Source organism: Dioscorea cayenensis, chromosome 20, assembly GCF_009730915.1.
Source record: "Dioscorea cayenensis subsp. rotundata cultivar TDr96_F1 chromosome 20, TDr96_F1_v2_PseudoChromosome.rev07_lg8_w22 25.fasta, whole genome shotgun sequence".
Classification (NCBI taxonomy): Eukaryota; Viridiplantae; Streptophyta; class Magnoliopsida; order Dioscoreales; family Dioscoreaceae; genus Dioscorea; species Dioscorea cayenensis.
In genome coordinates, this window is record NC_052490.1 from 6,614,286 (window position 1) to 6,621,793 (window position 7,508).

General features: G+C 40.6%; 1 non-coding gene across 1 annotated transcript; it reads right to left on the minus strand.

Moving 5' to 3' along the window:
* Nucleotides 1-5,234: 5,234 nt before the first annotated feature.
* Nucleotides 5,235-5,341, minus strand: LOC120252354. The gene has a single exon (XR_005533891.1). It is a non-coding gene; the product is annotated as a small nucleolar RNA R71 (small nucleolar RNA).
* Between the last annotated feature and the right edge of the window lie 2,167 nt (nt 5,342-7,508).

Below are 7,508 nucleotides of genomic sequence, written 5' to 3' on the forward strand. Positions count from 1 at the left end.
TCGGCTTTATACTCGGGTCCACATTCAAGTGATGAGAAATCACCTCCGAACTAATACTTGGCATTTCAGATGGTGTCCACGTGAATACGTCCACATTCTTTTTTAGGCAAGCGACCACATCTCTTTTTATTTCTTCAGTCATTCCGCTCCCTAAGTAAGTGACTTATCTGGATCATCATCTTTTAACCACACAAGTTCTACTTTTTCCATAGGCTTTAGCTTATCAGCTGAGTCTTCTGAGATTGCCAAGGTTTCATCCCTTAACAATTGTTTCCCTTTGATGGAAGATATATAACAGCTACGAGATTTCTTTTGATCTCCTCTTACTTGCCCTATTCCTCTTGAGGTTGGAAACTTCATTAGCAGATAGCTTGAAGAGAGCACAGCTCTCATGTCATTAAGCAAAAGCCTTCCTAAAATGGCATTGTAAGCTGGTGACATGGACTTAATTACCATAAAATTGGCCATTCTTGTAATGTGATGTGGTTCCTCACCTAGCGTGGTTGGCAACTGGATTGATCCCATGATAGGAACTGATTCTCCTGAGAAACTAAACAGTGGGGATGACACCTTCTTCAATCTATCACACGATAAATTCATCTTCTCAAAGCAGTTCCAATAGATAAGGTTTACCGAGCTCCCATTATCGATGAGAATTCTCTCTACTGGGAACTTCATAATAGTTGCGGAAATAACCATTGCATCATCGTGGGGCATGACAACATCTCCTCGATCTTTGGAAGTAAAAGTAATAGGTTCTTCATTCTCTTGTGTTTTCATGATGTTGTTAACTTCATAAGCTTACCTTGCATAAGCCTTCCTTGATGAAGAGGTCTCACCTGCTAAGGTTTCACCCCCGATGATAACATGTATTGCTGGGTGAGATGGGTTATTGTCTAAAATGGGGGTTTTCTCCCTTGTCTTGGAGTCTTTTTTATCATTCATCCCCTTGTAATCTTTAGATCTTTACTTTTTTGAGTAAGACAGTTTCCTGTTTCTCCATGCTTCTGAGTAGAAAAATCTGTTAAGCTTTCCTTGGCGCACTAGAGATTCAATCTCATTCATCAGTTCTCTGCATCTATTAGTTGAGTGTCCATGGGTTTGGTGAAACCTACGGTATGCGTCCGTAAATTTGCCCATTATCTTGTTTGCCTTAGGAGGAAAGGTAAGGAGCCCATATCCTTCTATACTTGCCAGGATAATAGAACGTGGTTGGCTCAATGGTGTGAAGTTCTCAAATTTGAGTTTTGGAACTTGTCTGTGTTCATTTCCTCTTCCAGTCTTTCTTCCTTCATCATTTGTTTCATCTCTATCTTTTCTTTTCTTATCTCTGTTTCCAGCATTGATGTGCCTCATAACATCCTCCGAAAGGATAAACTTATTAGCTCAACTGAACAGATCTCCCAAAGTGAGGTGCTGATCTAGGGAAAGGGATTTTTTAAAATCTCTTCACCTTGTCCCTTGAAGCATTCCTGATATTGCCACTGTGGCTTGAAGATCCTGTACTTCTAAGGTAGCAGCATGAAATCTTTTAACATAGTCTTTCAGGCTCTCTTTCTCTTCTTGTTTAATGGTCAGAAGATACGAAGCACCTTTCTTTCTTCTAGCATTAATGAGGAATGCATCTATAAATTCTTTCCTCAACTGATTGAAGTTTGAAATTGATCCTTTCTTCATATTATTAAACCATATACATGTGTGGTCTGTTAAAGTGAGCGGAAATGCTCGGCACATGATTGCATCCTCCCATCCATGAAGAAGCATCACCGCCTCATAGTTTTGCATATGGTCATAAGGGTCACCCTTTCAAGAATAAGTTGTTAGTTGTGGCATCTTGAACTTTTTGGGTAGTGGCTTTACCATGATTTCCTTGACGAAAGGTACCTTACTTCTCTGTGGTGTTTCCTCAGTAGGAACCAGCTTCTTCTATTCCAGTAACTGTTCAATCATTTTTTGTAGATCAGCTGTCTCCTTTATGCTAAAGGTAGATTCCTCCGCATCTCTCTCAAATGCTTTTGATTCTCCTTTGTAGGTGCTTTCTACTACCTTTTGGATTTTTTCTGTATTTTTTCTGGCTGGTGGAGGTTCAACCCTCTCTTGGTTATGAGGATGTGGATCACCTTGCTCTTGTTGTTCCATAGCTTGTTTTCCCTTGTGATAAAGGTTGGATGGGAGTGTTGCTTGAGGTAAAGCTTGTTGGACAAAGAGCATTAGATCATCCAACTTTCTGTTGTTTTCATCGAACTTCTTTTTAGATGCTTCATATTCGCTTAAAGGAATCATTGGCATTGTATCTCTTGAGGGCTCAGGTGGAACCTCTAACTGTTCTTGAAGGTTTTCACTTTGACGAATCATTTCATCTTGAGTAGTAGCCATCTGAGAGCCTGATGTCTGGGACTTCCTTGGTGGCATTAGCCTTGGTTGAAGAGACTACACGAAGGTAACCTTGCGTGATGGCCTTTTGATCGTGTCCCCATAGACGGCGCCAACTGTTTTTGCCCAAAATACAACAGTTAATTTATTGGGGGCCTTGAACTTGTAGAACTTCGAGCTTGGAGGTCGAACAAAAGGAGTTGGAGTCTTTTCCTTCTTTAGATGCCAAGACCTGTTATATGTGTGGGAAGTGTTCCCCACAAACACTCCGATGGATAAGTCAGTAGAGAATAGATGTTCGTCTTCCTTTGATCTTTTTCCCCCAGTCCTCCCCCCCCATTCTTTTTAAATGAGGGAGGCTATTTATAGATATATGCTTACAGTTACGTGAACATTTCACCTGTTCGAGATCGTTGGTGCAAAAGGAGATAGTGGGTGTGATGTGCAAAGTGGGGTACTACGTGGGTTTGAATTAGTCCACATCAGAAGCAAAAGTAGATCGTGGACGCCATTCTTGATGAAATTCTTGGATTGAACAAGGATCAAGACACAAGTCGTGCTCATAGACATGTGGGTGTGTGCCAACCTCCATTATGCTCAAGTGAATACACAAAGTGAAGGGGCACAAAGGCAGTCACACTCATATATTCTGACTTGTGCAACATTAATAAGAGCTTCATTAATGTGGTTTAATTGAAGATGCGACATGATCCACCACATGGATGTGTGGCCAATCATGTGGCCGAGATGAAAAAAATGATTTCGGGAGTATTTGGGTAAGTACTGTAGCAGTTTACTGTGGTGAAACACTGCACTGAAATCATTATAGCAGTTAATGTTCACAGTGTGCAGGAAAATACAACTTGGAAATCCACACGGTCGTGTGGAAATTTCACAAGCTCGTGTGGATGCCCGATTTCAACCCTATAAATACCGCTTTGAGAGTTTTATTTGGGGATCTTCTTCCTATCTTTTACCATCTTTTGTGGCGAGCACGGCTAGGGTTTGGAGAGGCTTTTACTAGGTTTTAGGAGCGGTTTCTATGGCATTTGACATCAAAGTTCCTTTGGAGAAGAGCTATTCGGGGAGCTTTTCATTGGCATTGATTAGGCGAGATGTGCCCTAGGTTTTACAAGGAACCTTTGGAGAAATCTAGGCTGCTTCTCAAGAACATCGACCTGGATGATAAGGGGTTTTCTCTATGGATTACTTTAACTTACTTTTCAATTTTTATTATGGATTTTTTTATTGCTCCATGGAGATCTAAACCCCTAGTGGATGCTTTGACATGTAAACCTTAGGATGATTTTTGTTTCATTGACCCATATTATGTTTCCTTTAAATGATGTTTTAATTGAGTTTTAATCTTGTGTGCTTGTTGATTTGATTTTCCCTTAGAGTGACACTAGGGTTGAGAATCTATCAATGCAATCCTATGCAAGGATGACAACTTCATTAGGGTTATACTTAGTGAGATTGAATAGGGTTGAGAGGGTGAGTCGAGAGGTAACGGAACATCTCCTTTCTCTTCCAACGTGATTTATCCTACCTTCACGTTCCAAGAGTTCTTTGTGGTCATGATGGAGTGAAGTGCTAAGAGACAAACTCCACTGGGGCTTAGTCGCGCGAGTAATAGAGTGAAGTGTTGAAGTAATCATTAGTGTTGGGGCCTAATCGTGACTAGGAATCTTTCACCTGGACCAAAGGGTTAGATCTATATTACGAAATAGGGTTTATCACTTGGAATCCCTAGAGCTCCAAGCAGTCCTACACATTGTGAGGCGTGGAGAGTATCCTCTTCTGCAGGGGCATAGTGTAATGGACTAGTCATGGTTGACTTTGGGTTTGGGACTGTGTGTCTTTGGATTTTCACGACTAATTAAACCTAAATAAGGAGACATAACATTAGTCTTGCCCTTGAAATAATAGTGGTATGGTGAGCATTGTTCTAGTACCCCATTTTACCATCAATTATCTCTCCTTACTCTTCTTGCTTTCTCTAATCTTTTACTCTTCTTTGCATTGATTTCTTTAATTCAACATCACAAATTAGTTTTCATTCTATCTAAATGGCAATCCTTTTGTTTCTAAGCAACTATTCCATGTGGATTCGACTACCCACTCACAGGGAAATTTTATTACTTCAACGATCCATACACTTGCGGTACACACACGCAAGGCGTATGTCATGTTTTTGGCCCCATTACAGGGGATTAGGCATTTTGGAAGCACTTGCACTTTGCTATTTTAGCTATTCATCATTTGTTCTATTTCACACTTTCATATTCTTGCATCATTCAAATTTGTTTTTCTTTCTTTCTTTGATTGCATCTCCAGGTTATAACCCGAGGTAACCCTTCGACATTAGTGAAGATGAACTAGGCATTGGAAGGAGAACTCATAGATGAGGAAAGGAACCTATACAAGAACAGATAAATCAAGCTATGATAGAAGTTGAAGTGTCTGACAATATGGCAGAACAACATGAGCAGCAAAGGACACTCTCAGATTATGCACGATCCACAGTTCTTGGCACGCAGTCTAGCAATGTGAGTCCACCAATTGCAGCCCAGAGTTTTGAGTTCAAGCCAGGCTTCATCCAGATGTTACAGTAGTCATCACAACTTAATGGTTTGGCCGATGAGGATCCTAACAACCACATCAAGAATTTCTTAGAAGTGTGCGACATGCTCAAGATTATTGGAGTTATGGATGATGCTATCAAGTTGAGGGCCTTCCCATTGTCCTTGAATATGAGAGCAAAGCAATAGTTACATTCGTTACCTAGAGTATTGATTACTACTTGGGAGGAGATGGTGGAAGCTTTCCTAGCTCAATATTTTCCTCCTGGAAAATGTGTGAAGCTCAGGAATGAAATATCCTATTTTATGCAAACAGAATTTTAATCTCTTTTTGAGACATGGGATAGGTTCAAGGATCTCATATAGAAATTTCCTCAACATGGGTTCCCCGATTGGATGATTACCCACACCTTCTACAATGGTTTGAACCCAAGTAAAAAGCAATTATATGAAACTGCAGTAAGAGGTACCTTAGGAAGTAACACCCCAAAGAAGGTTGACAGCTCATTGAAGATATGGCTATAAACAGTTATCAGTGGAGCTCACAAGGCAGGAAGAAGGTAACCAGACTTCATGAGATCGATTCACCCACATCAATGGCGGCCCAGGTTGAGTCCTTGAGCAAGACGCTAGACACTATAACTTCTCCTAGATTGGCGGTAGTGATGAGTTGCACAGGGTGTTTGTGAGGACATGATTTATCCGATTGCCTGATTACTATTGGTGGTACAACTTTAGTGGAACAGGTGAATTTTATAGAAAATGCAATGAGGGATCAAGGAAATCCGTATAGCATTACCTACAATTCAGGGTAGAGGAGCCACCCAAACCTTTCTTGGAGTAATCAAGGGCAACAGAAGGCTATGGCTTCATCGGGTTTTCAACAACAACAATACCCGATTATCGAGAACAGAGTTTCATGGTAGGAGAACCGGATGACTGATTTGGAGAAGGCTTTGACCAAGTTCATTCAATCATCGGGTACGAGATTTCAGTCGGTTGAAGCAATACTTCGCAACCACACCGCATTATTGCATAACTTGGAGAACCAAGTGGGACAAATTATGAAGTCACTTTTGAAAAACCTCAAGGGAGTTTACCTAGTAACACGGAGACCACTCCAAGAAAGCATGTTAAGGTGATCACTTTGAGAAATTATCGTGAAGTTGAGAGTAAGCTCCCTACTGAAAAGACAATAGTTGAGTCACCCAAGGAAGTGGAGGTTGAGGAGAGAGCTAAAGAGAAGAAGATGGCACCTCCACCTTACAAGCCAAGAATTCTTTGCCCTTCAAGATTAAAGAATGACCAAAATGAAGAGCAATACTAGAAGTTTTTTGGGTCTATTCAAGCGAGTTGCACATCAATACCGCATTTGTGGGGGCGTTGTCTCAAATGCCTCGCTATGCAAAAGTTCCTTAAAGACCTCTTGATCAACAAAAAGGAAGTTGGAGGAGAGTGCATCTATGATCTTAGATGCTTCATGCTCGGCGTTTTTTTACAAAAAGAATATACAGAACAAGAAGAAAGACCACAGTAGCTTCATCATTCCAAGTAACATTAGTAACTTTGGTAAAAAGAAGGCATTTGCGGATTCTGGGGCCAGCATCACTATCATGCCTTATGCATTCTTTCAGAATCTAGGCTTGGGAGAGCTTAGGCCCACTCGGATGACACTTCAATTGGCCGATGGATCAGTTAGACATCCGAGGGGCATCATTGAGGAAGTACTTGTGAAGGTTGATAAGTGCATCTTTTCTGCAAATTTTATGGTATTAGATGTTGATGAGGATGTCGAGGTTCCATTGATACTTGGGAGGCCATTGCTGCGCACTTCCAAAACAATTATTTACATGGACGGTGGGGAATTGATACTAAGAGTTGGAGATGACAAGTTCACATATCGCCAAACTGAAGCCATGAGACATTCTCTTAAATTCGATGATACTTTATATTTTTTACACCATTAATGAGTTGATTGATGATTATATGCAGGAAATGTTGTGTTCAGACCCAATGGAGGGATGGCTAGATCAAGAAGTGGAGAATGAAGAAATCTTATCACTTGATCAAGAGGATAAGGTGAAGCCTACACCTAGAGTTATGAAGAAGATGATCCAAAAGCTCCAGAGGACAAGGAGACGTCACAAAAAGCGTCCAAATACTAGTGGGGATGAGCAGTTACCAAGTAAAGGTGAGGATCCCTTGTGTGGTAATAAACTCAATAATTCCCCCTCTACCTTGCGAAAATTATATTCATCGTGCTTTCAAGCTGTAGGTAAGAAGGCAACATTTATTCATGAACCCCTTTAAGGTAAGGACAGGTATGTCAAGCTTAGTGATGTTAAACAAGCACTTCTATGGAGGCAACCCAAGTCTTTACCCTTTTTCTAAGTTTTCGTTTAGTTTTTGCATGAATAAAAGCTTTAGTGTTGGTGCCTTGATTTTTACATGCTATTGCTATGTTTTTCTTGTGAATCATTGGTGTTTTAGTGCACTTCATTGTGACTGGCGAAGTTTTAGATCGTTTGAGTGTGTTTTCTTGATTCTCTACAT